At 38.5% G+C, this 20,821-nt stretch overlaps 1 long non-coding RNA gene across 3 annotated transcripts in view; it reads right to left on the minus strand.

The window, feature by feature from the left end:
• LOC106509194 (uncharacterized) overlaps positions 1-20,821 on the minus strand; it is a 62,750-nt gene that overhangs the window by 23,547 nt on the left and 18,382 nt on the right. For all 3 annotated transcript variants that reach the window (XR_014823207.1, XR_014823200.1, XR_001306507.3), the window contains exon 4: positions 69-258. This is a non-coding gene — a long non-coding RNA (uncharacterized LOC106509194). The remainder of the gene's footprint in view (positions 1-68; positions 259-20,821) is intronic.

Below are 20,821 nucleotides of genomic sequence, written 5' to 3' on the forward strand. Positions count from 1 at the left end.
CATGTGCCACATGTGGCCCTAAAAAGCTAAAAATAAATAGATGAAGAAATAAATAAATAAAAACAGACCTTTTCCCCATGGCTGCTTTTCCGGGCTCTTTGAGGTGCTCTGCTGAACTCTTCCTCTTTCAGCTTCCACTAGACATGCGAATTCATCTCTATTTCAGCAGGCCATTTATAACTCCTCCTTCAGCCTGTTGGCATCCTGTGACACCCTTCCAACTCCTTCCTCTCAAGTCTTCTCACCTTCTGTGTTACCCTATTGGGCAGAAACCAAGACAAGACAAGCTGAGTCTCTGTCTGACACATTTCACATCACTTCCCTGATCCTTTGTCCAGAGGGCCCTGAGGATGCAGGCTGACCCCGCCATAGAGCACAGGACAATGCCCCTTGATAGAATTAAGACCTGTTGAAAACCTTCCTGTATGAAAACTAACCGCACATACATATTGGTTTTGTATTTTTATTTTCATTTATTTTTTATTTATTTATTTTTTAAATTCTTTTTTTCATTATTCAAATGAGTTTATCACATCTGTAGTTGTATAATGATCATAACAATCCAATTTCACAGGATTTCCATCTTACAACCCAAGCACATCCCCCCACCCCACAAAATGTCTCCTCTGGACACCCTAAGTTTTTCAATGTCTGTGAGTCAGCATATGTTCTGCAAAGAAGTTCAGTCTCTCCTTTTTTCAGATTCCACATGTCAGTGAAAGCATTTGATGTTGGTGTCTCATTGTATGCCTGACTTTACTTAGCATGATAATTTCTAGGTCCACCCATGTTGCTAAAAATGCTGGTATTTCATTCCTTTTAATGGCTAAGTAATATTCCATTGTGTATATGTACCACATCTTGGTCCAGTCCTGTGTTGATGGACATTTAGTTGTTTCCATGTCTTGGCTATTGTAAATAGTGCTGCAATGAACATCGGAGTACATGTGTCTTTGTGAGTCATGGTTTTCTCTGGATAGATGCCCAGGAATGGGATTGCTGGATCAAATAGTAGTTCTATGTTTAGTTTTCTGAGGAATCTCCATCTTTTTTTCCACAGTGGTTGCACCAATTTACAATCCCACCAACAGTGTAATAGGGTTCCCTTTTCTCCACACCCTCTCTAGCACTTATTGTTTGTAGACTTTTTGATGATGGCCATTCTGGCTGGTGTAAGGTGGTACCTCATCGTGGTTTTGATTTGCATTTCTCTAATCATGAGTGATGCTGAACATCTTTTTATGTGCTTTTTGGCCATCTGTATGTCTTCTTTGGAGAATTGTCTGTTTAGATCTTCTGCCCATTTTTGGATGGGGTTGTTTGTTTTTTTTTTTTTGGTATGGAGCTGCAGAAGGTGTTTATAAATTTTGGAGATGAATCCCTTGTCAGTGGATTCACTTGCAAAGATTTTCTCCCATTCTGTAGGTTGTCTTTTCATTTTGTTTAAGGTTTCCTTTGCTGTGCAGAAACTTTTAAGTTTGATTAGGTCCCATTTGTTTATTTTTGTTTTTATAGTCAATACGCCAAGAGTGGGTATGAGAAGATATTGCTATTTATGTCAGAGAGTGTTCGGCATATGTTTTCCTCTAAATTTTATGGTATCTGGTCTTATATCTAGGTCTTTAATCCATTTGGAGTTTACTTTTGTGTGTGGTGTTAGGGAGTGTTCTCATTTCATTCTTTTCCATGTGGCTGTCCAGTTTTCCCAGCACCACTTATTGAACAAGCTGTCCTTTCTCCATTGTATATTCTTGCCTCCTTTGTCATATATTAGTTGGCTGTAGGTGTGTGGGTTCTATGGGCTTTCTATCCTGTTCCACTGATCTATATAGCTGACTTTGTGCCAGTACTGGTTTTGATGATTGTTGCTTTGTAGTATAGTCTGAAGTCCGGGAGTCTGATTCCTCCAGCTCCATTTTTCTTTTTCAGGATATCTTTGGCTATTCTGTGTCTTTTATGCTTCCAAACAAACTTTAAAATATTTTGTTCAAGTTCTGTGAAAAATGTCCTTGGTAACTTGATAGGGATTGCATTGAATCTGTAGATTGCCTTAGGTAGTATAGTCATTTTGATAATATTGACTCTTCCAATCCACAAGCATGGTATATCTTTCCATCTATGCGTGTCATGTTTGATTTCTTTCATCAGTGTCTTATAGTTTTCAGAGTACAGGTCTTTTGTCTCTTTAGGTAGGTTTACTCCTAGGTATTTTATTTTTTTGGATACGATAGTAAACAGGATTTCTTCCCTAATTTCTTTTTCTGCTCTTTCATTGATAGTGTATAGAAATGCCATCTATTTCTGTGTATTAATTTTGTATCCTGTGACTTGGCCAAATTCATGGATGAGCTCTAACAGTTTCCTGGTAGAGTCTTTAGCATTCTCTAGGCATAGTATCATGTCATCTGCAAATAGTGATAGTTTTACTTCTTCCTTTCCCATTTGGATTCCTTTTATTTCTTTTACTTCTCTAATTGCCATGGCTAAGACTTCCAGTACTAGGTTGAAGAGTAGTGGCGAGAGTGGACATCCTTGTCTTGTTCCTGATCTCAGTGGGAATTCTTTCAGCTTTTCACCATTGAGAATGATGTTCGCTGTGAGTTTGTCATATATGGCCTTTATGATGTTGAGGTGGGTTCCCTCTCTGCCCACTTTCTGAAGGGTTTTGATCAGAAATGTGTGTTGGATTTTGTCAAAGGCTTTTTTTGTGTCTATTGAGAGGATCATATGGTTTTTATTCTTCAGTTTGTTAATATGATGGATCCACACTGATGGATTTGCGGATATTGACGAACCCTTGCATCCCTGGGATAAATCCCACTTGATCATGATGTGCAATCCTTTTGGTGTATTGTTGGATGTGGTTTGCTAGTATTTTGTTGAGGATTATTACATCAATGTTCATCAGTGAAATTGGCCTGTGATTTTCTTTTTTTGTGGTGTCTTTGTCCGGTTTTGGTATCAGGGTGATGATGGCCTCATAGAATGAATTTGGGAGTATCCCTTCCTCTGCAATTTTTTGGAATAGTTCCATAAGGATAGGTGTTAGCTCTTCTCTAAATGTTTGATAGAATTTATCTGTGAAGCCATCTGTTCCTGGACCTTTGTTGGAAGATTTTTTTTTTTTTTTTTGGCTTTTTGCTATTTCTTGGGCCACTCTTGTGGCATATGGAGGTTCCCAGGCTAGGGGTCTAAATGGAGCTGTAGCCAACAACCTACTCCAGAGCCACAGCAATGCAGAATCCGAGCTGCATCTGGAACCTACACCACAGCTCATGGCAACACCAGATCCTTAACCCACCAAGCAAGGCCAGGGATCGAACCTGCAACCTCATGGTTCTTAGTCGGATTCGTTAACCACTGCACCACAACAGGAACTCCTGTTGGAAGTTTTTTAATCACAGTTTCAATTTCAGTTCTTGTGACTGGTCCATTCATCTTTTCTATTTCATATTGGTTTAGTTTTGGAAGATTGTACTTTTCTAGGAATTTGTCCATTTCTTCTAGGTCTTCTTGTTTTATTGGCATATAGTTGCATATAGTAGTCTCTTATGATCCTTTGTAGTTCTGTAATGTCCATTGTTACTTCTTTTTTTTTATTTCTAATTTTATTGATTTGAGTGCTCTTTTTTCCTTCATAAGTCTGGCTAAGAGTTTATCAATTTTGGTGATCTTTTCAAAGAACCAGCTTTTCATTTCATTGATCTTTTCTATGGTTTTCTTTGTTTCTATTTCATTGATTTCTGCTCTGATCTTTATGATTTCTTTACTTCTACTAACTTTAGGTCTAGTCTGTTCTCTCTCAAGCTGCTTTAGATGTAAAGTTAGCTTGTTGATTTGAGTTTTTCTTGTTTCCTGAAGTGGGCTTGTATTGCTATAATCTTTCCTCTTAGAACGGCTTTTGCTGCATCCCATAGGTTTTAGAGTGTGGTATCTTTGTTGTCATTTCCTTCTAGGTATTTTTTAATTTCCTCTTTGATTTCTTCAGTGATCCATTGGTTGTTTGGTAGCATGTTGTTTAGTCTCCACGTGTTTGTGTTTCTTGCAGTTTTTTTCTTTTTGTTGATTTCCAGTCATATAGCATTTTGTTTGGAAAAGATGCTTGATATGATTTCAATTTTCTTAAAGTTACCAAGGTTGGATTTGTAGCAAGATGTGATAAATCTTAGAGAGTGTTCCATGTGCACTTGAGAAGAATGTGTATTCTGTTGCTTTTGGATGAAATGTCCTATAAATATCTGTGAAGTCCATCTGGTTTAATGCTTCATTCAGGGCCTGTGTTTCCTTATGGTTTTTCTGTCTGGATGATCTGTCCTTTGCTATAAGTGGGGTGTCAAAGTCCTCCACTCTTATTGTGTTATTGTCGATTTGTCATTTTAAGGTTGTTAGCAGTTGCCTTATATATTGTGGTGAACCTATGTTGGGTGTGCAGATATTTAAAATTGTTATATCTTCTTCTTGGATTGATCCTTTGATCATTATTAATGACCTTCTTTGTCCCTTAAAATATTCTTCATTTTAAAGTCTACTTTGTCTGATATGCTACTCCAGCTTTCTTTTGATCCCTGTTTGCATGGAATATTTTCTTCCATCCTCTCACTTTCAATTTGCATGTGTCCCTAGAATTGAAGTGGGTCTTTTGAAGACAGCATATATGTGGATCTTGTTTTCGTATCCATTCATCCAGTCTATGTCTTTTGGTTGGGGCGTTTAGTCCATTAACATTTAAGGTAATTATGGATATGTATGTTCTTATTGCCATTTTACTAATTGCTTTGGATTTGTTTTTGTTGCTCTTTTTTCTTCCCTTATTCTCTTGTTCTCTTCTCTTCTGGTTTGATGACTATCTTTAGTGTTGTATTTGAGTTGATTTTTCTTTGTTTGTGTATCAATTGTAGATTTTTGGTTTGTAGTTATTCTGAAGTTTTGATATAAGAGTCTATATGAGATTGTTTTAAGTTGTTGTTCTCTTAATTGCAAGTTCATCTTCAGTGTCCTGCATTTGTACCCTCCTCTTCTCATGTTTTGTGATTTTGGTGGTATAATTGTGCATGGATGATTTCGTATCTTTACTGTATATATACCTTTACTGGTGAGCCTTATCATTTGTGGTATTTTTGTTTCCTGTTGCAGCCTTTTCTTTTCTGCCTAGAGAAGTTCCTTTAGTATTTGTTGTAAGGGTGGTTTAGTGTTGGTGAATTCTCTCAGCTTTTGCTTATCTGTGAAGGTTTTGATTTCACTTTCAAATATGAATGAGAGCCTTGCTGGGTAAAGTAATCTTGGTTGGAGGTTATTCTTTTCATCACTTTAAGTACATCATGCCACTCCCTTCTGGCCTTAAGAGTTTCTGCTGAAAAATATGCCAATAACCTTATTGGGGTTCCCTTGTATGTTATTTGTTTCTTTTCCCAGCTGCTTTTAAGATTTTCTCTTTGTCTTTAATTTTGGTCAGTTTGATTAATATATGTCTTGGGGTGTTCCTCCTTGGGTTTATTTTATCTGGTACTCGTTGTGCTTCCTGGATTTGAGTGAGTGGTTCCTTCCCCATGTTCGGGAAGTTTTTGGCTATTATCTCTTGGAATATGTTTTCTGTCCCCTTCTCTCCCTGTTCTCCTTCTGGCATCCCTATAATATGGATGTTTGTGTGTTTAACGTTGTCCCAGAGTTCTCTGAGAATCTCTTCATTTGTTTTCAATCTTTTTTCTCTTTTCTGTTCCACATCCGTGATTTCTACTAATCTGTCCTCCACCTTGCTTATTTGTTCTCCTGTCTCCTGTATTCTGCTGTTAGCTGCTTCTAGTGAACTTTTGATTTCAGTTATTGTATTTTGCATCTCTTGTTTAAGTTTTGTATCTTGTATCTCTTTGGTCAGTGTTTCCTGTAAGTTATCCATCTTTGCCTCCAGTTTATTTCCAATGTCTTGCATCATCTTCAGCATCAACTGTCTAACATATTTGTTAATCTCTATTTTTCTTAGTTATATTTTGTTACATTTATAACCAATACTTCTATGCATTAGAGATAATGAATACAAAAATTGTATTTGATTCATCATATATTCGCATACATTTTTGAGTTGCAAATTCTCCCAGAGAGCTATCATTACTAATTCTATGTTAGTGTGCAACATTCAGAATTTGGTTTCAGCTTTTGTCAAATCAGTAATGTCACCATTTTTTCGATATTTAACTTCTGGTTTTGTGAAAATAATAAGATTGGAGGATTGAAAGAAGAAGGAGTTGCTATTAGCATGATTTAATTTTTCTTGCTTTTGAAGTAGCAAATATTCATTGACTGGAAGGTAAACTTTTATTTCTCTGAAAAAATGTAGTATACACTAAATGAGGGCTGAGGATATGTTTTCTTGACAAGTCCTTTTAAGAAGGTAATTTCTTTCTTTTCTTTTTTTTTTGTCTTTTTGTCTTTTTGCTATTTCTTTGGGCCGCACCCGCAGCATATGGAGGTTCCCAGGCTAGGGGTCGAATCAGAGCTGTAGCCACTGGCCTACACCAGAGCCACAGCAACTTGGGATCCGAGTCGCATCTGCAACCTACACCACAGCTCACGACAATGCCAGATCGTTAACCCACTGAGCAAGGGCAGGTACCGAACCCGCAACCTCATGGTTCCTAGTCGGATTCGTTAACCACTGCGCCACGATGGGAACTCCCAAGAAGGTAATTTCTAAATCCAAAATGCCAAGTGAAATCTTGGGAAGGAGCTTGATATATTTTTAGTAATTTCATAGAGTTCCACTGTGCCTTTTATTTCTTCCATGATCCTTAGGAATCCTTTCTCTATCTACTTAGGAATTTTTTCTGCTTTGAATTGAAATTATCTGTGGAGCAGCCACTTTATATATGTTTTAAACTCTTGCTTGGTTCATTAAAATGCATTTTTAAGAGTTCCTGTGTAGCTTAGAATTGTTTAAAAATTTAAAGTCAACAGCATATCAAGTCTTGTATGCTTGATGGAGCAGAGAGAATATTGAGTGCAAAGTACTGAGATTTTATAAGCTTTGGCAATAAGGGGTAGAGATCTCTATTCATTTAGAAACTAATATTAGAAAATAATGCCTTGTAATTTTATAGTTTATTATCTCAGTGGGTGCTGAACCATTATGTGACTAGGCAGGTCACATTGTCATAATCCCCTGTTAATAATGGAGAAACTGGGGCTCAGAGAGGTTGAGTGAATGGGCCAGTGTCACCCTAATGGTACATTGAAGAACCTAGATGGGAATTCATATTTTCTTTCTCTAAGTCCTGATGTTTTACATTATAGCATTATGATTTTCCAGACAGAAGTGATTATTTATGGTTAGGGGATACATAAGTTGATGAGACCATCCCTATTTGCAAGGACTAGATGGGAGATGGAGCTGGAAGTTAGTCAGGCATGAAACCCTTGCACTAAGGCTTTGTAAGGATACTCATAAGAGCTATTGAATGAGGCACTAAGGAGAGGAGAGCCTAATTCTTTCAAGGGTGGGAGTGGGGAGGAGTTTAAGCTCTTGTATTTAGGAGGTATTTTGGTTCATGACAGTATTTCTCTTCCATAAGACCTATATCTGAAAAAAGTCCCCACCCCTATGCGGACTCTGGTGGTCAAGAGACTGAAAGATTGAGGAATTAAGTAGATGGTTATGATTGAGTACAGAAACTCCACCTAGGCAAGGAAGTCTGGGGCAACTGAAGAATTCTTAGCCTGGGAGTAAGGAGCATTCCCAGGGAAAGGCAGTTAAGGTCTATAGAGACAATGGTTCCAGACCTTTGACCTTACTTGGAGCTTCAGAAAGGCATTGCAGCACATGGTATTTTCCAAAGAAGGCCACAACAATATCTTTTGTCCCCCATGCTCTTCTCCAGTGTGACCTTCTATTTTCCTATCAAGAGGTTGAATCTAATTCTTCTTCCAGTGAGTCTGGGAAGACTTGTGACTATTTCAACCAATAGAGGATACAAAAGAGCTGCTGGGCGATTTCCAAGACTGGTCACAAACAGCAAGGCAGCATAGTTTGCTGGACCACTCTTGCTGTATTCAGGCTACTTCCTGTCACAATGAAATCTACACTGTTAAGGATGAACTAAGTCATTTATGTATCTTTTTTCTTTCCGTTGACTATCTATATTTATCCTTACCTATCTGTCATCCATCTGTCTGATCATTTACAATCTATTAGCTTTCTTTCTTTCTTTCTTTCTTTCTTTTTTTTTTTTTTTTAGGGCTGCACCTGTGGCATATGGAGGCTCCCAGGCTAGGTGTCTAACCAGAGCCGTAGCTGCCCTCCTAAGCCAGAGCCACAGCAACACCAGATCCAAGCCGCATCTGTGACCTACACCACAGCTCACAGCAATGCTGGATCCTTAACCCACTGAGTGAGGCCGTGGATTGAACCCACAACTCATGGTTCCTGGTCGGATTCATTTCTGCTGTGCCACAATGGGAACTCCCAGCTTTCTTTTTTAATATGAGAGAACATGTTTCTATTGCACTTACTTTTAATCTCTTTGTTCTTTCAACATTGGAGTTGAATTATGGATATGTGAAATGTGTTGATACAAAGGATCAGAATGTTGAAAATGGATCCATTTGTTTATTAAGAAGACTGTTCAGAAGGAAGAAGACTTGGTGAAAAAGGGGGAAATGTTGTACCTATTCTAAAATAGGCTGATGTTTACTTCTCCATAACCTCTTGTTTTCTGAGGTTTTTCTCTATCTCTCTGGCTCCTCCTACTCAGTTTTTTGGTGGCCTCTTTGGCTATGTCTACTTTTTTTTTTTTTATTGGAGATGAGTTTTTTTTTTATATCCCCAATACATTATTATTATTATTTTTTTTTTTTACTCTACAGCATGGTGACCCAGTTACACATACATGTATACATTCTTTTTTCTCACATTATCATGTTCCGTCATAATTGACTAGACATAGTTCCCAGTGCTACACAGTTGCATCTCATTGTTCATGCATTCCAAAGGCAATAGTCTGCATCTATTAACCCCGAGCTCACAGTCCATCCCACTCCCTCCCCCTCCCCCTTGGCAACCACAAGTCTGTTTTCCAAGTCCATGATTTTCTTTTCTGTGGAAAGGTTCATTTGTGCCATATATTAGATTCTAGATATAAATGATATCATATGGTATGTGTGTTTCTCTTTCTGACTTACTTCATTCAGTATGAGAGTCTCTAGTTCCATCCATGTTGCTGCAAATGGCATTATTTTGTTCAGAGGCAAAACATTCTCTGACATCAACCTTACAAATGTTTTCTCAGGTCAGTCTCCCAAAGCAACAAAAATAAAAGCAAAAATAAAGCAATGAGACCTAGTCAAGCTTTTGCACAGAAAAGGAAACCAAAAAAAAAAAAAAAAAAACTCCAAAAAGACAACTTATAGAATGGGAGAAAATAGTTTCAAATGATGTAACTGATGACAAGGGCCTAATCTCTAAAATATACAAACAACTTATTCAACTCAACAGCAAAAAAGCCAACAACCCAATTGAAAAATGGGCAAAAGACCCGAATAGACATTTCTCCAAGGAAGATACACAGATGGCCAACAAGCACATGAGAAAATGCTCAACCTCCCTGATTATTAGAGAAATGCAAACCAAAACTACCATGAGATACCACCTCATACCAGTCAGAATGGCCATCATTAATAAATCCACAAATAACAAATGCTAGAGGGGGTGTGGAGCAAAGGGAACCCTCCTGCACTGTTGGTGGGAATGTAAGCTGGTACAGCCATTACGGAGAACAGTGTGGAGGTACCTCAGAAAACTATACATAGAACTACCATGTGTCCTAGCAATCCCACTCTTGGGTATATGTCCGGACAAAACTTTCCTTAAAAAAGACATATGCACCTGCATGTCCATTGCAGCACTATGTCCATTTCTTACTTTTTCATTGTTTCTATGGTTACCTCCAAAACTCTCTTTCACTTCCTAATTATTCCTTTTTCTTTCCATATCTTCCCTTCCTTTCTCTCCAAGGATGATCTTTTCCCCTCTTTTGGCTTAACTACCATTTATTGTGGATAGTCATGAACTCCACAAACATTTATTGAATGCTCTCTGTGTGCCAGGCATTTGTTTGAGAGCTGGGGGTACAGTTATAACTTAACATTTTTAGTGGTTTTATGCTTGTGAATTTTATTTTCAACTGGCAGTAATCACTATAGAAATTTAAGTATTATTGTGTACATTTATATTAACATAAAATATGTGTTCTGAAGACGATGAGTATTTAGGAAAGAATGAGTAACTGGTTAGCACCTTGAGCCAGCAGACTTTTCTTACCTCTTAACTTGGAAAATGTATCTGTTTATCCTTGGAATTAAGGTAGCTCACTTGATGAGGAGATAATTTTCCCTTTTTGACACATATTGCACTGGGTAGGACGCAGTTGGGAAATCTTCGATGATGACAGTTATTAATGGCAGAAAGCCTGTTAGAGGCAGATGCCAAGAGGGGAAGAACTAGGAAGTGTCATCTTACTCTGGTCTCCTTGGCTCTAAGACTTTGCGGATTGTATTGGAAAACTGTGAGCCGGGTTTCCAGACTTTAGGTTATCTTGATTGACTTCTTTCTTGGACTGAAGTTATTTGGTAATGTTAATAGGGTCTTTCCGGAGAAATAACTAGGAAAAATACCATAAAACCACTCATGCATGTGAAAGCAGACGTCTTTGGTGATATTTATATTGGGCAGAGACTGTGCCTTATTTTGGATTGTATAGAAGGACATTCTTGGTTTCCAGCAAATACCACCCCTAATGTAATTTGCAAAATTATTTGGTTTGGAAAGATTCAGGAAAGTAAATTTTAAATTGTCATGTAACTTTTACTTTCAATCTCTTGAAGAGCTTTATAGTCATCATGAAACCACATCCTACTGGTGCTGTTTAAAAACAAACAAACAGCAGTTCATTTAAAAAAAAAAAAAAAGGTCCATCTAAATCAAAATAAAAAGCCAACATCTTTTCTAGACTTGGAGGGTATTTTTTACTTTTTTTAAAGGGCTTTGTTCTAAAACTATCTTCCACCAAAGCAGCTGGTGGTCTGTTACACACAAAAAGAGTGCTTAACTTTTACACAGCTCAGCATCCTTTTCTTAATCCAGGTTCTACTATTCTCTAATGCTAGTCATTACTAATTATCTTCAGCTATATCATGCTGTCTCCTGAGGTGCTCTCTAATATTTTAATACCAAGACCTACAGAACAATTATTAAATCACACCCAACCCTAGTGATTGGTTTTGTTGCAGGCAGCTAGTTTGAGTTTCCTTTTGCGCTACTTGGTCAAAAAGTTACCAGTTAAACTGAGGAGAAACACAAGTGCATTTGTGATATGTATAGGGTAGAAAATAGACAGGAGAAATTAATGATACAGTGGAGTGCATCTTTGAATAGTAGCAATATCAAAACTCATAAAATTTATCTGAAGCATGGTAATTGCTAAGTATAACAGAATAGAGTGGGAGGGAGTGAACACTTACTGAAATACCTACCATGTGTCAGGCTCTGTGCTAAGATTTTCCTACTCTTTCTTATTTAAATTTCACCGGGAAAATTAGGAAGTGATAATTATCCCTAACTCACAGATGAAAAAGCTAAAGTTCAAAGATAAAGTTCAACTGGTGCTAGATCCCACAGCTAGAAAAGGACAGGGCCAGTATTCGAACCCAAATATTAGTCCCAAAGCTTTGCTTTTCCCCAATATGCCATGAACACCAAACTATATATGGTATCCACCAACTGTTTTACTGCACAATGCCTAAAGAAAGAGTGGACCAAGACATCATCACAATTGCTTGAAATGTGACACTTGACCTTGGTAAGTGAAAACAACCAGAGGGAAGACCTTCATAGAAAAGAAGGAAAACAATTTATGGTCTGCAAACATCAGCTCAAGAAACAGCCTTGACACTCAGATTGACAGTCCCTGTCTATGCCATCAGAGATGAAAACTTGAGCCTCTTAGTCTCCTGTTATAACCAAAGAAAAAGGGAGGCATGATGCTGGTTTTCCTGTGTGTTGAAAGGAAGGGATCAGATGAATTATTGTTGAAGATGCTACGTTTTGATGGTTCACCCCTTACCTCCACTAATTGGCTTCTGAATGCTTTACCTCCAAGACTTAATTAGAAAAATCCTATCTGGTGCTTTAGAAATGTGAAGTTTCTTTTCTCATTGTCGTTGTTAAGCAGTTCTTGAAAGAAAGAAAGAAAGAAAAGAAAAGAAAGAAAGAAAGAGAAAAAAAGAAAAACTTAAATCAGAGTTTAGTTTCAATATGCTTGAATTTTAATCTATTCCTTAGCCGAGGCACATTTTTCCTTTTGGATCAGAAAGCACTCCTGGCTGCTATCGAAAGTAAGAAATACAGTCCTGAGACAGATGTCTGTTTCCTCTGCCAGGCTGGTGTGGAAGCCGACCCATGTTTCCTCCCCCATCTGCATGGTGGGGAAGCAGCAAGGAGGTATCAAGCATTCTGCCTAAAACATTTTTTTCTCACCTCAGTGCTCTTGCCACATCCAGTGTCTTTAAAAATAACAGCAAAATGGCTCTGCAAGTAGGTGGCATTCCTGTGATGTGAGCCCCCAAGAAGCACGCCTATCCGGAGAGTCAGGCAAGGACATTCTCTGAGTGGGGTCAGACTTGAATTTGAGTTTGAGCCCTAATGGTGTATCAGCAGCTTTGTCTTGGGATAGTGATGGGACAAGACATTTCCTGTTCTCTTGGAATTTTATTAAGGCTCGTAAATTGAAGACAGTGGACGGTAGGTGTCCATGCTTTATAAGACAAACATTTCTTTGTGGACTTTATTAGGAAATGATAAAACTAGTCTTTGAACTCTTGGCCCTCATTGCACAGCTGCAGTTTCCATAGGACAAAGTTAGGTGGTGTGGTAGTGAACAGGGGGATTCTCTGAAGGGTATGAACAGGATTAGAAAATGCCAGATATGGGAGTTACCATTGTAGCTCAGAAGGTTATGAACCCCACTAGTATACATGAGTATTCGGGTTCGATCCCTGGCCTTGTTCAGTGGGTTAAGGATCTGGCGTTGCTGTGAACTGTTGATGTAGGTCGCAGATGCGACTCGGATCGCTCATTGCTGTGGCTGTGGTGTAGGCTGGCAGCTGAAGATCTGATTCAGTTGCTAGCCTGGGAACTTCCATATGTGGCAGGTGCTCCCCCTCTCCCCCCAAAAAAGCAAAAAAAGGAAAAAAAATGCTACATATTTCTCCTGTGCTTCCTTGTTGGCCTCAAGCCCTTGGAAAACTGTTGTTAGAGACAGGGGTCATCTGATGGAAAGGAAAGTTGACATTTCACAATACTGTTGTTTGCTTGATGACCTAAAACAGAGGTCAGGAAACTTTCTTTGAAGAGCTAAATAGTAAATATTTCAGGCTGTGGGCTACCCAGTCCTCATTGCAACTCTTCAGCTCTGCTGTTGTAGGTGAAAGTAGTCATAGGCATTAGGTCAGTGTGGCTGTATTCTAGTAAAACTTTATCTTTAAAAGTCTATTGGTCAGACTTGGCCTGTGGGTCTCAGTTTGCTGACCCCTGACTTAGAGATTCACCTTTTAGTTCTTTGGGTTGGATCACAAGTGAATTCCTAGAAGAATGTTTGTTGAGCAAATGGGAGAATAAAGGCTAGGGTATCCTGTGATGGCCTTGTCAAGAAAAATGGGGAAGGATTTTGAAATGGGCAAAAAAGATAACTGAGCCTTTTTAAATAGAAGTTAGACATTGTCTAGAACACTCTCCTTCTGGGGCTTGCAGCTTTCATTTTCTTTGAGTTACTTCATAAGTCTGTAAATTATAGCCAGTTGATAGTAATGCAGATTATTCCTGTACATAAAGATACAGAGTTTGTCTGAGGGAGATACAATTGACTCCTCCCTCCTTTTCTCCAAAGAAGCTAGTTTGATATCAGTTAAGCAAACTCCTTTCATTCTGGTATTCCCAAGGGCCTAAGTATGTATCTGCTCTTGGAATTCCCCTTTGAACAGATTCTAACATCTTACTGATTACCTCATTATTTCACGTGTTAAAGGACATCTTTGATAAATATTCATTTTATATTTGCACAAGAGCCATACTTTTGTCTTTTAACATCCAGGAAAGATGTTAGAGAAAGTCTGTTGGGCACTTTTAGGGTGTCACTTCAACAAAATTCTCTTGGCCCCTCACCTCCTACTTCAGTCATTACTGGTGTTTTGTACAAGTACAATGAGAGAGAGCCTGGCCTCAGGCCCGCCCTGCATAGCCTTTCCTTTCTGCCCTAGGGTTCCTATGATACAGTGACTCTGAATTCACTTACACTCAGCTTGAAATTGTGGGGAGTTAATACCAATGGGGCCACACTTGACCAAAGGGGGAGGAGAAACAGTAGATAAATGCGTCCTACTTTTTCCTCTGTGGCTGTGACCCTGCAGCTCTGAGATACATTTCTTAAAAGTCTGCAGTCCATCCTGACAGGATCCCCATCCTTGTTCTTCATGATGGCCAGCTTGGAAACATATACCTGTATTGGCTTTGCCTCCTTCTTTTTCCCTCTTCTCCTGATCTCTTGCTCCCTGAGATCATAAACCCAAGTAAACCACCTGTATGCAAACCTACATCTTAGGCCCACTTTTTGGGAACTTAGGCTAAGACAGAGAGAGACCTATACCTTAATGGTTTATAGAACAGGCATTCACACAGTTTCCTGGAGGCCAAGCTGACCATGAACAAGAGGGCCAGGAGTGAACTCTTTTCGAAGAATCCTGTCCTGGAGGAGGATTTGCTGGAGTAAGGGAGCCCTAACAGAAAGTTTTCATGAAGTGTACAGAGGGCAGAAATTAAGGTGAAGTTGAAGAGGTCAGCCTGAAAGTGCATTCCCTTCCCTGAAGAGTGGTATAATGGGAGGTCTCTGAGGAGGATCTGGAGAAGTGTACAATGAACCCCATAGAAGAGCCAGAATTTGATGATTACTCTATAGAGGTTATTAGACATATTAACTAGAACCATGAAAAGCATCAACAAAGAAAAGAAGCTTTTACTCCTTTACCACTATTTCACCTACTGCTCTTGACTGTGGAGGATGTAAGGTGACCATGAGTAGTTAAGGAAGGTGTTGGATTTAAGAGTAATCCTCTTCACTCATGGTCTGTAAAATTGTGGGTGCAGGAGGGGAGAAGTTCTTACTTGGTTGAAAGATGGAAGCTTTTATTTAAACTGGGTTAGACTTCTCAATGCCTGGAGATGAAACTCTTTTGATGCCTAAAAATGACTGAAAAGCTTTGAAATCTTTGCCAGTTATTGTCAAGGGGCAGGGAAGGAAAAGCTAGTAGGATGGAAGGGCTCTTTCCTGAGGTTGTCCCATTCAACTTCTCTGGTTTTATTTTTCTCATCTTTACCATATTTTTTCTTTTTCTTTCTTAGGGCCACACTTGCAGTATATGGAAGTTTCCAGGCTAGGTGTCAAATTAGAGCTACAGCTGCTGGCCATAGCCACAGTAACTCAGGATCTGAGCCACGTCTGCGACCTACACCACAGCTCACAGCAACATGGGATCCTTAACCCACTGAGAAAGGCCAGGGATTGAACCCGTGTCCTCATGGGTACTAGTCAGGTTTGTTACTGCTGAACCTCAATGGGAACTCCTTTCCTCATCTTTAAAATGGGGATCCTAAGCCAAGCTTATAGGTTTATTTGTAAGGATTAGATAAAATGCTTGGTGTAATATATGTCAACTGGCTGACTGATAGATTGGCCAAGAGAATGAGGGTATGGAACTTTGACTGCACTGGACAAATATTTTTACTCCTTGAGTGATCTCAGTTCAAATGAGCATCATTAAATGTTGCCTCCTTCCTGTCAGTCTAATCATCAGTGTCTTTTTCTCTGGTAACTGAATTGGATAGGCAGGATTTTTTTATGGCTCACAGGACATTGTTCCAATTATTATATCATATACTGTATTATATACTATACCTTACGGGTAGCCCAACACTTTACCCATCACCTTCTCCTGATGCACCTCAGTGTAATTTTCCCTTTGTCACCTAAAAGCATTAAGGCATGTTGTCATCAAACTTAGCAACATAATTAATAAGGAGGCATGGGGCTACAGATTTTTAAAATTTTCAACCATTTAATCCTGGGGGCATATGCATATATACATCTTATGACTTAAGATGATATTTGTCTCTCATCAAAGTAAAGATGTCATTTTCAGGATGAATTTACAGAATTGCTAGCGCTTAATCTTTTTGAGTGAGGCAGGAATGCTTCCCTCTTTGCTCCATATTGCTTCTGACTTTGGCTTTGTTCTTGTTATTTTATCTCACTGAGAAGTCTGTGTAGAAAGCATTTTGTCTGGGGAGTACGGCCAGGTCTGACAGTATTTTCTAAAATCTCAGTCATCAGTAGGAGAGTTTTTTTTACCTCACTCTCCTCTCATTGTCTTCTCCACCCAACTTGACTTTGTAAAATTTTCTCAAAGAAGAAAATAGTGGTATGTGAGGAAGCATAAAAAATTCCTTCTGTGATATTGGTGATCCTACCAAGGGCCCATAAAACTGTTGCAGAGGAGCTACAGACATTCTGACCCAAGTCCTTAACACAAGCAGCAGCACATCTCCCACCAGGCCTGATCCAAACATATGCCTGTCTCCTCTGAGGAAGAAAGAAAGTCTAGAAAGTGTCTGTTTGGGTGGCTATGTGGCAATCCTAAGCAGGGTTGGCCCTTAGTAAAATGCCCAAGTCACAGAAGTTTGACATGGGTAACATCTTGGCTGTTATTTTAGCTTTCATTTTTCTACTTCCATCCCCACCCCCATTTCCATCGCTTCAAGCTGTTCATGGTGCCTTGCTGTCCTGTAGGTCCTGTTACGTTAAGATGCACCATGCTTGGCTAGGCAGTAGTCTTCAGTGAGTATTTGTTGAGTGAATAAATGACACATATGACAAAGAGATTTTTATCCCTACCTGTTGCTAATGGGATTGCTGTAAAGTGGTTTCCAATGTGTGGACCATAGAAGGCATGGGGCAGAGGTATTGCAATGATTCCTGTGTACCTAAACATCGAAGACCACCAGGAGGCCCAACTAAATCCATTTCCATAGTGTGTATGCTGTAGTTTTTTCTATGTAAATACAATTGGGATTAATAAGTAATAATGTTTCTAAGCCTTACTACAACAGCGTTTAAAATTAATGATGGAGAAGTTCCTGCTGTGGTGCAGTGGGTTAAGAATCTTACTGCAGTGGCTTGGATTGCTGTGGAGATATAGGTTTGAGTCCTTGGCCCAATGCAGTGGGTTGAAGGATATGGCATTGCTGCTGCAGCTGTGGCACAGATTGCATCTATGGCTTAGATTCAGTCTCCGGCCTGGGAAGTTCTGAATGCCATGGGTGCAGCCATTAAAAGATGAAAATGTGTAAATCTGTACTGATTGCCATGATAGGATATTGATAAGTTGTTTTGTGAGAGAACTTAGTTATAAAATAGCATGTAAAGTATGATAGCATTCCTATAAGGTAGTACATAAAATACTAGATAGATTGATGTAAATCAGGACAAAAATGAATTTTCTGACAAGTGCTTCTCATTTTTAGCTTGTGTCTTCATTTTGGTGGAATGTATCATCCAGTTGCTGTCTGAGAAAATGAGCACAGGAGTTTAAGTTTTTTTAGATCATTCTTTTTTTTTTGTTATATTTTTAGTTTATAAGATTTTTTCCCTTCTCTCCATGTTCCTTTTTAAAAATAGTATTCTGTTCTTGCTCCATAGATATGAGTTTCCCCAATGTCCTGAAATTTTAACTATAATATTTAAAGTGTTCTTGCTTTTTTTTCTGAAATGTCTTCTTATATTTTTGTTTCGATGTTAGACTTTCATATTTGTTGCTGGTGAACCCTGGTGATCGTATTTAAGAACATTGGCATTCAGGGTGAATGGAAGCTCTAGAATGTGATGGGGCTTTGCCAACTGGTGGCCTTGACTTAGCTTCTCTGATACAGCCTTTGGGTCATCTACATTTCTCTAGTTACCTGCTAGTAGTGTTGCTGAAATTTGGCTTCTGTCCGCCAGTGCTGAGTACAAACTTGGAGACAGAATTTGGGGAGAAGGAGAAAAAGATAGCTTTATTGCTTTGCCAGGCAATGGGGGCCACAGCAGGCTAATGCCTTGAAGACAATATGCCCCCTATTGGGAAGAATTGCAGGAAGTTTTTTAGGAAGAAGGAGAAAAACAGGTTTTCAGATAGGAATTAGGATTGGGGCAGACATGCAATCTTCTTTCTTTGGGGGAACCTTAGTCATCAAAGCTGATGTCAGATCTCAGCATGATCATGATGATGGTCTTCTGGGTTATTGCCTAGAGTAACAGTACTTGGGAAAGGGCATATTGATCAGAGATTAGAATAAACTAGGAAAGTTCCTGAAAAACATCACGTGATAATAATTGGCAGTTGTGCTTAGGATGACTAATATTTAGCTTACGGGTGATTATGTTTAGGGTACAATTAAGCCGGGGAGAAAGACAAGGAAGGACTCTAAGCTGTTCAGTTTTAAAATATTCATTTCTAAAAGAAGCATAAGGAATATAACTTTTTTCTTAGGTATATAAGATGCCTATATTATTATGTGTAGCTCTTGAGAGGGAACCAGGATCCTGCCCCAAGGCTCTACTATATTTTCTTGACTTTCTTTCCTTGTCTTTGCATCCCCTTCCTTCTCTCATCAGCAACTGTCTGAATCTGTCCCTAGGAACTCAGAGAAGGTCATGGAGTCTGAATGAGGCCCACTTCCTAAAACAAGAAATGGGGGACACAGGAAGGCTTTTGTGCCCAGGAGCCTACAGGGCCCTGCTCAGTTATAGTGTGGATAGGTTAGGGGTCTGCTTGCCGTCCATCTGAAAGGCAACCAGGAAAAAGACTGGGAGATCACGGTTTAGAATGTGCATTTTCACTGTGATCTCTACTTTTCAGCTTCTTGCATGATCGCAATGATCAACTCTGCCCTGACCAGTAACTCCAGAGCTGCTTGTTTAAGTGTTCTGAATAAACCCCTTCATTCTTTGCTGGGTGCAATAGGTGAGAACTGAATGCCTAGGGCAGAACCAGCATCTGGAGATCTAACTACTGCCTCTTCAGACTTCAGTCATAAAAGGTCTTAAGATATAATATGGAATCTGTATAAAAGATATATTTGACTTATAAACATACATTTTGATATTTTAAGTATACCTAATATATTCAAAATACAAATTTAATAGACTTTAAATGTAGCTGTATTTAACTCACAGAAACAAAGTGCTTTGACCATAACTTTAATATATATTGTTTGCTGGAAATAGCTAATTACTTACACAGGCAATTAATTAATTTATTTTTTAGTTCTTAAACAGGTGATTATTTTTCATTTACGTCCTTTTCTTTTTATCATCTTAAGTTATAGAATATATGTACTTGCTATAATATATTAAACCAGTACAGAAGGGGACACAGTAGAAATTGAATGTCACTTTACTATCTCTCCTACTCCTCAATCCTGCATTCTTTGCCAGAAGTAACCACTTCTAAGAATTGGCTTTAGTTGTCTGTGCCACCTTTTGGGTTACTCTTTTGGACCTTCACCCTTAAATTAATACCTGTTAGCACGTCTCCTGGAAAATGGATGGAAAAGTTTAGGATACTATCTCTCAAATGCAAATAATTTACTCGAATATTGGAGCAGGTGTGGTGGAAGGTAAAGAGCTGTGTGCTCCTTGAGTTCTGGTTCCTTTCAAGAGCATTCAATTAATTATAACAGGCCAATATTTCCTCAGTTGCCATGGCTAACTAAAGACCAGCTATCATACACATTAGTTTTACAGGTCATAACATTGGGTATCAGACTTTAAGAAAGGTGATTTTAAAACATTTCCTTTTATCCTGTGAGAGGTGAAAGATCTGATTGGGAGAATTAGAATGAAATGAGGAATCTGAGCTGACACCAAAATGAAAGCCTGTATGCTGTGAGAGGCATTCAAATAATTTTTTAATGAACTGGTTCCTTTGACTTATTTTAAGGTGTGTGTGTATATATATATATATATATATATACATAAAGCATGACAGGACAGGAATAGAAGAGATGGAAAAAAATTAAACAAGATTCTGCCCCATTAGTTATGACTGACAAGGAAAAGATAATAGCAAAAAAGCAAATGGAGTTTGTTAGCAGAAAAAGATAATGATAATGGAACTTTCACAAATATATCAAGGTAGAAGGAAATAAAAGTTTTTTTAAAAAAGTTCAGTAATCAGTAGAGATATGCATAATATGAATGACTCTAAAAGTGGCTGAAATATTGGTGTTTAAGTTCTATTACCAAGAGAAATAAATAAGGGAAGCTTAGAGCAGTAATGAATAATGAAGGAAACTGCAAACATGGTTACTAAAAATACAGATAAGTGACTGTTCATACTGAGAAGTTTTGAACTTAGGTTTATCAGCACATCTGGTTGACATACCTCCTCCTGGGTAATATGAGAATCAGCTAATGTGCTTACCAAACCACTTATGATGCATAATTTTTATAAGGTAATTGTGCTGATTTAACATGAACTAAATACTGAAATGCATTGAACTCTGGAGCTGCCAATTTTCAAGGAAGGAAAGCAGGGAAAGGGGAATAACCAATATTTGATGGCTTTGTGGTTGTATTCTTCAGATGGACCACTCTTTCCTTTAGCTCAAGAGGCTAAGAGTCACAAAAAGTTATGCATAAAATCCCTTTCTTAATGTCAGTTTAAGCTAAGGAAATGTAAATACACTTGC

The sequence above is a fragment of the Sus scrofa genome, chromosome 1, assembly GCF_054392235.1.
Source record: "Sus scrofa isolate SSC_HxYL_T2T_F1_AM1 chromosome 1, Sscrofa_HxYL_maternal_Yorkshire_Landrace_v2.0, whole genome shotgun sequence".
NCBI classification, from domain to species: Eukaryota; Metazoa; Chordata; class Mammalia; order Artiodactyla; family Suidae; genus Sus; species Sus scrofa.